This window comes from Mesocricetus auratus, unplaced genomic scaffold, assembly GCF_017639785.1.
Source record: "Mesocricetus auratus isolate SY011 unplaced genomic scaffold, BCM_Maur_2.0 Super-Scaffold_100007, whole genome shotgun sequence".
NCBI lineage: Eukaryota > Metazoa > Chordata > Mammalia > Rodentia > Cricetidae > Mesocricetus > Mesocricetus auratus.
This window is the reverse complement of record NW_024429191.1, coordinates 68,152,576-68,163,080: the sequence shown is the minus strand read 5'-3', so window position 1 is coordinate 68,163,080 and position 10,505 is coordinate 68,152,576.

Here is a 10,505-nt window from a genome sequence, read left to right as displayed (position 1 = left end):
CATCTAGTGAGGAAAGCCGTACGGTCTGCCTTAGGCCTCAAGAAGCCTTTGCTACTTTCAAGAATAAGAGCCCCACTCAGAGAGGAGAGGCATCTGGGTATGTGATGGATTTCTGAAATCAGGGCTCCATTAACAAGGTCACTGTGTTGCGCTGTTATGTTAGCGATTATCACAGAGGAAATTAGTCTGGGATGAAGACCAGATTTTCCAAAGCTGGATTTGTGACTGCCATGGAAGTAGATTTTCCTGTTGGTGATAGAAGGATTGACGTTTAACAGTGTCCTTTGTGCAACAGTGACAGGTCTGATTATTCTGAAGTCTTACCAAGGATTCAGAATGATTAGATTGCAGCATAGCACAGCGGGTGTTCCATTTCTGATGCTGTGCGCTCTAGCGGTAAAGTGTGGGTCTATGCTTTTAGCCTGTGACACCTTGGTTGTGCTAGGAAGCTAAGGTAACATTTGCAGTTGAGGAACCAGTCCAGGCTACAATAGACATTTAAAATTAAAGAATATAGGCTGGTCATGGAAAAGCCCAATGCTAGCATTCTACATGTGTCTTGTATGCATATGCATATACGAACTGTGTATGTTGTCTGACCAATGACCCCTTGGGATTTGCATTTTTCTGTCCTCAAGCATGGGATTGCAGATGCTCACAACCCTTCACTCTGTGTGAAAGGCTCTGCAGGGAAACCACATCCTCAGGCCCTGTACTTCAGGGTTTTCTTCTTCTGAATAATTTTGGCCCCATTTCAGAACTGAAAAATGAAGCAATGGATAGATTCATTGAAGATGGATGGTGAGTACACACTGAATATACATATATCCTCCAACTTGAAACTTAATGAACCAAATTTTATTCTGCCAAAGGAAAGAGTCTGTTTATTCTAAATGGAACCAAATACCTAGAACAGATTAAAATTTGAGCCAACAAATTTAAGTGTTGTTGAGAAACAGTTCAATTCCTCAGAATTAGAAAAGAGGGAAACAGAAAGGTAATTAACTAGGTCAACCTCCAGTGAATATTTTGCCCCCACAATATCAATTGCCCTGAACCACAGCAGAGCTAAAGGCTGTTAATAAAAAAGATACCATGGTAACATTAATTAGGTAGGCTTTGGATGCTATTCACTGCATTATAAAAGAAATGCTTGGGTTTGGAGAGACGGCTCAGCAGTTAAGAGCACTGGCTGGTCTTTCAGAGGACCAGGGTTCATTTCTCAGCATCCACATGGTAGCTCACTACCCTCTGTACCTATAATCCCATGGGTACTACATGCAGGAAAAAAAACCCCATACACATAAAATAAAAACATAATGAAATATCAACTAAAAATGAACCACTCAGATACCATTTGTTTCAAGCTAGACGATAAACAACAAAACCCAAATGTGAGGCACATTTTAGAACAACTTGTCAATGTATAAAAATTGGCTTTAATTTTCCAAGTCTTTTAAAATGTATATAAACTTATTAACCAACGGTGAGACATAAAATTTAACATGGGAGGTTTGGAGTGGTGGCTCAGTGATTAACAGGGTTTACTGCTCTTCTGGGGGACCCAAGTTCAGTTCTCAGCATTCTCATTGGACAGCTCACACTGAGAATAATTCTAGCACTGGGAGACCCAGTGCCCTCTTCTGGCCTCTATAGATACTTCCACACATATGGTATACACATACACACATGCATATATACATATCAAATAAAATAATCAACAAAGAGAAGATGTCATGATCCTAGCATAATAGATATTACTCCCATGTTATTTTAAGCCCACCAAGACTATTAATAATTTTAAAACACAGTGGTGATGCTTTTTGATGTGTGTTGTAAGCAGAAACACAGGCTGCTATTTGTGACCACATTAAAACAGGGCTAGGCATACTGATGACTGTGTTTGAAGCTTATCCTTTCAAGCATTTGGCTAGCACAGGAAGCAAGATAAAGGATGAAGCTAGAGCTGTGAGCCTCAGTAAAGTCTATGAAGTGGTTGGATTTGTCCAACTTAATAGCTGTAAATGACATATCTGAATGTTGTGACACTGCAGCTTAAATATCTAGCTAGCTAATCTTTGACCAAAGTAACTTTTTTTTCAAAAGTGTTAAATGGATCACAGGTAGAAAAAGAATAATAGATACTTCCTATAAATCCTAATAGCAAAGAAATCTACAGTTGTTCTATAGACACCCCATGCCTATTCTATTTTCAACTTATTTTTATCTCTTTGTTTTGTTTACACAATATATATGTATACATGTATATACATACATATGTTTGTTTTTAACTCTACATGTCCATAACTATTAATTTTATTCTATTTCAACAATATGAAATGTTTGGAATATACTTTTTTCCATTGGTTTTATCTGTAACTTTAAATGGTATATATTTCCCAGCATCTATATTCGTTTATTTCTAATGTGTTTTTAATGTGTACAAAATATTTGAAATAATTGAACATCAACAAATGGTTAATGCAACTCAATGAACAAACATTATCCCATATAGCTATCAATATCTGTATCTTTAAAAATTCTATGTGCATGATAATCCATCTTGCTCAGACTAATGACTTCCTAATTTTTTAATGTACAAATTAATAAATATCTTTATGCCTCATGAGTGTTGATCTTTAACTCATCAACACTATCACAAACTCATATTGAATCTCATAGAACATTCTTTCCAGGATCCCTCACCTCTGATTCCTGTTATTTTCTTAGGAAAAATAAAGTTTACAGAAGAAATAAATGGAAACAAATAGGTAAAAGGTAAAGTGGATTAGGAACAATGTCATGAGGGAAAGAAGCCTATGAATTTGAAGGCAATATAAAGTCCCTCAAGGATTCCACCATTTTTAAGTGTTTCATAAACAAGATTAGTCTGTCTTCAGAAGCTGCTATTCCAAGAGTCACAAGATTGTAACATGATAAAATAAATAAAAGACCCAGAGACTGATGTTGGGGTTCAAGATTCAAGCTGAAGATCAGGAAGCAAAGCATCTGGCCACTAGCTCTTACCTTTACCTCAGACTGAAAGGGTTGATCCTATCTCCACCAGTTCTCAGCAAGCCTCAGACTGTAACCTCTTCTCCGTGTGGCTGGAGAATATATGCCTTCCTATCTTCAATGTGACTAGAGAATGAACACCAGTTCTGAGACCCTGTTCCTGTCTTAAACACCTCTCATGAGTTCTGGGATTAAAGGTGTGAGGTCTGTTACTCTTTTAGACTGACCCAACCTCGTGGAGTCAGTGTGGCCTTGAACTAACAGAGATCCATGTACCTCTTTGGATTAAAGGTGTGTGCCACCACCACCTAGCTCTATGACTGTTGGGATTAAATGCTTGTATCACCACTGCCTGAGCTCTATAGCTTGTGGCTGACTTTGCTTTCTGAATCCTCAAGCAAGCTTTAATAAATCATAAATAATATTTCACCACAATACTTTCTCTCTCTATATATATATACATATATATATATATGTATATATGTGTGTGTATGTAAAAGAATTTTTATAAGAACTCTATGTGCTCACTAGTTTTTTGTCAACTTGGTGCAAGTTAGAGTCATTTGGCAAGAGGAACTCTCAGTTGAGAAAAGGCCTTCATAAGATTGGCCTGTAGTGAGAACAGAGAGTTCTTATAAAAATTAAAATATATAAAGAGATTCAATGCAATCCCCATTAAAATACCAGCACAATCCTTCACAGACCTTGAAAGAACAATGATCAATTTTGTATGGAAAAACAAAAGACCCAGGATAGCCAAAACAACCTTACTCAACAAAGCAACATCTGGAGGCATCACCATCCCTGACTTCAAGCTCTATTATAGAGTTGTAGTCCTGAAAACAGATCCATGTCTATTGCCATGCACAAAACTTAAATCCAAATGGATCAAAGACCTCAATATAAATTCAGCCACACTGAACCTCGTAGAAGAGAAAGTAGGTAGTACCCTTGAACAAATTGGTACAGGAGAGGAGACAGCTTCCTGAACATAACACCAGTAGCACAGACAGTGAGATCAACAATTAATAAATGGGACCTACTGAAACTGAGAAGCTTCTGTAAGGCAAAGGACACAGTCAGCAAGACAAAAAGGCAGCCCACAGAATGGGAAAAAATATTCACTAATCCCACATCTGACAGAGGGTTGATCTCCAAAATTTACAAAGAACTCAAGAAGCAAGTCTCCAAAACATCAAAGGACCCAATTAAAAAGTGGGCTGCAGAACTAAATAGAGAGTTTTCAATAGAGGAGTCTAAAATGGCTGAGAGGCACTTGAGAAAGTGCTCAACATCCTTAGCCATCTGGGAAATGCAAATCAAAACAACTCTGAGATACCATCTCACTCCTGTCAGAATGGCTAAAATCAAAAACACCAATGATAATTTATGCTGGAGAGGATGTGGTGAAAGGGGGACACTCCTCCATTGCTGGTGGGAGTGCCAACTGGTTCAGCCACTTTGGAAATCAGTATGGAGATTCCTCAGAAAAATGGGAATAAACCTACCACAAGACCCAGCAACTCCACTCTTAGGCATACATCCAAAAGATTCACATTCATACAACAAGGACATCTGTTCCATTATGTTCATAGCAGCATTATTTGTAATAGCCAGAACCTGGAAGCAACCTAGATGCCCCTCAATCTAAGAATGGATAGAGAAAATGTGGTACTATTCAGCAGAAAAAAAACCAATGGAATCCTGAAATTTGCAGGCAAATGGATGGCACTAGAAGAAACCATCCTGAGTGAGGTAACGGAGTCACAAAAAGAGAAACATGGCATGTACTCTCTCATATATGGATTTTAGACATAGATCTGGGGAGTGCCAGCCTATAATACCATGGTCAGAGAGTCTGGGAAACAGAACCTTCATTCATTGGCTGATGGAAGCAGAGGCAGACTCCCACAGCTAAACACTGAGCTGAATTCAAGGAATCCAGTGGCAGTGAGGGAGTACTGATGACCAAAGTGGTTAAGACTGGGTGGGTTTAACCCCCAGAAACAGCTGACCTGACAAGGGTTAGCTCTTGAATCCCAGACTGATGCCTGGGAATCCAGCATGGGACTGATCAAGGCCCCCTGAACGTGGGTGTCAGTGAGGAGGTCTAGGTAATCTATTGAGCCTTGGGTAGTAGATCAGTGTTTATCCCGGGTATACAAATGGATTTTGGGTGCCCATCCAACAATGAGAGATGCACTCTCATCCTGGACTCTCAAGGGAGGGTCTAGGCCCTGCCCTGGATGAAATGACAGACTATGGACACCCCCATGGAGGGCCTCTCCCTCCCTGGGGAAATGAGGGGATATTGAAGGGGTTGGTGGGAGGGTGTGGAAGGAGGGGAGGGAAATGGAGAGGGACCTGGAATTGACATGTGAAGCAACCTTGTTTCTAATTTAAATTTAAATTTAAAAATAAACATTAAAAAAGATTGGCCTGTAGATAAGTCTGTAGTGCATTTTCTTAATTAATGATTGATGTGGAAGGGTCCTGCCCATTGTGAGGGGTGCCTGTGTGCTGTAAAAAAGCAGGCTGAACAAGCATAAGGGGCAAGCTAGTAAGCAGCACTCCTCCATAGTCTCTGCATCATCTCCGGCCCCCAGGCTCGCACCCAGTTTGAGTTCCACCATGACTTCCTTTGATGATGGATGCAATATGGAAGTATAAGCAAAATAAGCCCTTTCTTTCTTCAGGTTGCTTATGGTCATGATGTTTCATCACAGCAATAGACCTCATGACATGGTCATTCTTTATCACCTTTTTACAAATGAGGAAATTAAAGTTTAAGTAGATTAACTTAAATGACTTCATATCACAGTACATAGGGAAGCCAGACTTGAATATCCACGCATCCTGATTTCAGGGCTTTGTGTCTCCTAACCAAGGATTAAGTAAAACAATTATCTGTTCTCAATAGTATCACCCCATCATCGGGAATGGCAGAGTACCCTCAGGCTACTCTAAGATAGATGATATTCATTTTAGACCTAAAAGGGGATTGGGTCCTGTTGCAAAACCAAACTAGGCAAAAAGACTTGGAAAAAATGCAAGTGGATAAGTAAGAGAACTTGAAAGGGACTCTTAAGAATACTCTGTCATTTGGAGACTCAGCTTTTTAAAGTGTTCTTGACAGGGCTCCTTGGAAAGACAGAGAGGACTCCTCAGCCTTAGTGGCAGTGTTATTCACAGCCACTGAACACATGCAGAAGAGCAAAGAAGATGCTGTCAACACCTTCTGGAGCAATGTGGAAGATTCCAACACAGAGTGTGTTGCTGTAAACAGACCCTCCAAGCAACACAGAGCAGATAGTGTGGGGTGAGCTCTCGGATCTCGCTTGGCTGCCCGCACATTTGTCTCCCTGGTGAATGTTCCCGACCTTCCTCATGTTGGTCACAAGAAGCTACACAGATAATTTCAAAATCATCTGGGTGTTAAGGGCCCCTGTGTGTATTTTACTGTTATTATTTCATCCTACAGCAGAGGAACCTGAGCACCAGTCTTACAAAGATAAAATCCAATGACCAATGTGTTCAAACCCATTCCAAGCACATAACATGGTGTGGAAAGCCAGGCTTTATCCTCTTGGGGATTCATAGTGAGTTCTCAATGGGACCAGACTTCCCCCAGTGTCACTTTCCTTATCATATAGAGCTGTGTCATAATACCTCCCACTTTGCTGTCATAATGATAAAAGTATTTAAATGCATGCAATTTTGTAAACTCCTGAGTGTACTAAAATTCATTTTGCTGTTCATAGAGACTGTTTGCTAGTAGCCAACTCTATTTCTTTTAATAATAAGACCTTTTAACATTTTTTTGGTTCTGAATGTCCCTTTTCTTGCATCTCAATCCTTTCTTCCTTAAAATAAGCCTTTTATTTTAACTAAGAGCAAATATAAAACAGTTTTAGATTTACAAAAAAATTAGAAATATGGTGCAGAATCCCCATGTGTACAGCTTTCTGCCTAGTCAGTTTTTTCTCTTTATCATCCTTCCTCCAAACAAATAGGTGTGTGGTCCTTGCCTTCCATCTCGACACAGAAAAGAAACATCCTAGCCCTGCACAATCCCCTTCATTTATTGTAATCTTCCACATCAAAGCAAAGCTACTACAACTGCCCCACAGACGCTTTCACTCCTTTGTCTCTGCCATTTCTGTAACCCACTGAATCAGGGTTGCCAAAGTCCTTGGTGATGCACCATCCAGTGACAACTTCTCATCTTCATCTCATCCTTCTCTCATAACTATCCGATTTAAGTCTCTTCCTTACTGAAACATCCCTTCTCTCTTCCGGTACTCCCCACCCTCCACTGGCTGCCCTTTAATCTCTTTGGCCACCTACATTTGTGGCTGGTCGGTGAAGTTTGGCATGCCTGTGCACCTGGTTAAAGCTCTCTGTTTCCCTAATCTCTATTCCACCTTTAGGAGATCTCACCTGGTTTTGGAGTTTCCACTCCGCTCATCGCCAGTGCCTCCACACTGATATTCCAGTATACGTCTTTACGGTGAGAATGCAATCACATCTTCACTCGCTAAGTTCAAGCCTCTGCTTCATTGTCTGCGACACAGCTCAAGTTGTAAATAATCAGAGTAGAACTCCTATGATTTGATGCTCCCACCTGGACCTTTGCCAGACCGTGTCAGAAATAGCGCTATCCAGTTGTTCGACTTACGAGGCAGACAGGAGCCTTTTATACTGTTTTTCTCTGAACCCTTCAAAGCCACTCTGCCAAGACGTTCCTTCAGCTTCGCTCCAGGTGTATACCCTCACCCCACTCTCATCTTTCCATTTCTAACGTACCACATGTTCCCCGCATGGCAGCCAGGGCAATCTTATCAAGACATTGATCATACCTTGTGCTTTCCTGCCTCAAACAACACAGTAACCTGACAGTGTGTTCCAGGTGCGTCTAAAATCTCCCGCCGTCAAGGTTGTCCCAGCATGCTTTGGCATCTTCACCTCTCACCGTTGTTTCTTAAACAGCAGCCAGTCTGATAGCTTCTACACGACAGCCTCCAGCCAGCTCCTTGTCACCTGCTCAGAGACTGTCCTTAACTGTTGGGACTAAAGCACCTCTCCCCCTCCCTTAGTCTTTCACTCCTTCATAACTTAGTTTCAATTTATCCGCTGCACACGTCGATATTTCTAAATTTCCTTGTTCACTGTATTGTTCTTCCCCCTCCCTCTAATGCAAGCATCTTCAGAGCCCCCGTCACTAACAGTGAGGCGCTCATTAAGTACACGGATGGATAAATGAAGGAGTGTACCCTGTAGCAGAGATACAGTTTGGAATAGGTTGAAAGCTGTGTGGTCACTTTTAGAACTTTCAGAGTGGAGAACTCTGTAGTTTCAAAGATTTCTCTATTTTAACATATATATTTCCCCCTGATTACGTGTATGAGCACTCTGTGTGCTGTGCCCATGGAGGCCGGGAGAGGGAATCAAATCCCCTGGAACCAGAGTTACAGGCAGAAAGAAAACCATAAAATGCCAAGCAAACTAACATGACCCGCTCACCCATAGTGTCCTCTCCTAACGCTTCTTGCGTTGTCCTTTCAGTGTGAAAGCAGACTGCCATTCCCCCAAGGGGAGGAGTTGGCACGTACTTAGAATAAATCCCAACACCACAACCCAATACATTTCCTCTGCACTCACGTGCAATCTCATTTCATCTCTGTTGTGACTGAGACCTCTGGTAAAGAGGTCACACATCTGGGGTCCATTTACACATCATTGAGCAATACATGCTCTCTCATTAGACCAAACTTAATGCTTTCTTTGAATCTTGTGTCATTTCCGGGGAGAGGGGGCTTTCTCTATGGGGAGTGTGTGTGTGTGTGTGTGTGTGTGTGTGTGTGTGTGTGTGTGTGTGTGAAAATGTGTCAGGTGCACGAACTTGAAGATTAAACGGAATAGTTTTTCAGTTCAGCTCTGCAGCTCTCCACTGAGCAAGACTAGTTCCCTTTTTCCAGGAATGCTGTAGCAACAGCCTTCAAGGAACCTTTTGACGGAAACATGCCTGCGGGAGGCGGTGCTGTGGTGGGTGTCTGCCAATGGATGTGCTTTCTCCTTGTGTAATAGAATCCCACTTTCATTTAGGACTCTTCTGAGTCTGACTCCTAGGTTGTGTCGTAACAGTCTCTTTGTTGGTAAAAATGTTCAACTACTGGCAATTTCATGTGGTTCATTCTGAGTCGCCCTTCTTCTTACATCTTATAGCTGAGGGCAGTGGGGAATTCCTTTTGGTCAATGGGATTGAAGGAGGCCTGTGTAGAAGGGGCCCCTTCCAAATGGAAAGGTCAAGCCCATTTGTCTTTCTAGGAATACATGAGTTCCTGGGGGAGCCACTCACACAACTGTGAGAATAAAGGGTGTGGGAGGGGTAGCACAGACAGCTAGAAGGACAGTTTCCTTAGCAAATCAACCCTTGTAAGCTACAGGTTGGTCAGATTTCTGCTGCTTGCAGACTGATTGGAGTCTTTTCTGATAAAGCTAATCCCTTTCACCCAGTCTTATCTTATCTTTACCTCATTGGTTGATAACTGTCCTATTTTGTTCAGTTTCTATATTACCAAAGCTTCCTTTTCAATCAGGCTTACTAGTAGACCTTGGTGTGCCGTGGTCATGTGATGCACAGAACCCTTGAAGCAATCCCAGTCATTTCATGAGTGCATGCTGTGTGCCAGATATGCTAAGCCTTAGCACACAAGGCCTCATTTCACCGTAGCATTGAATTGCATAAGGGAAACAAGAACATCCAGCACCCGTATTTTATAGGAAGGGGACACTGGAAAGAGTTTAAGCAACACACCCAAACTGCACCTCTGATGAAATTAATAGAATAAATACTGCTTCCTCACCACTGTGCCTGCTACTTGTCTCTCTTTCTCACACTATCGTCAATTCTGGTCCAGGTTTCCCTCTGCAGAGATGCTCATTACATTCCTCTGTAACTCTGCTATCCAATAGAATTTTCCGTAGTGTTAGAACTACTCTCCCTTCAATACAACAGCTACTATAGCCACATAAAGTGGTCAAAGACTTGAAATATGGTTCATCAACTAAGAGGTAGAATTCTAAATTCTATGTGTTAATTTAAACTGAGTATCTGTGTGTGTCAAGTGGATACTGTATTGAAGTGTCACTTTAGATGACCACAACCTTAGGACCCTGTCCAGCATCCTGCTCTGGCAACATCTATTGATAGTCCTGACATTTTCTAGTGGTTTTCTCCTATAGCTTTTTAAGTCTGGAGTTCATTAGAAGCCTGTCCCCAACTGCTATACCCTGCTTCAAACTCTTTACTATAAAAATGGCAACATCTGGCTTTGGTATGTCATGTGTAACTCTTAAAGCAGTGTCAAATACCAAAGCCACTGTGACATCCACTTTGTGGATTACAAAAGGGGTTATGAGATAATCATGCTTTCATATGAGTGACACATTTAGAGTACAGTAGCCTGGGCTCTGCAGCATTGTAGTCC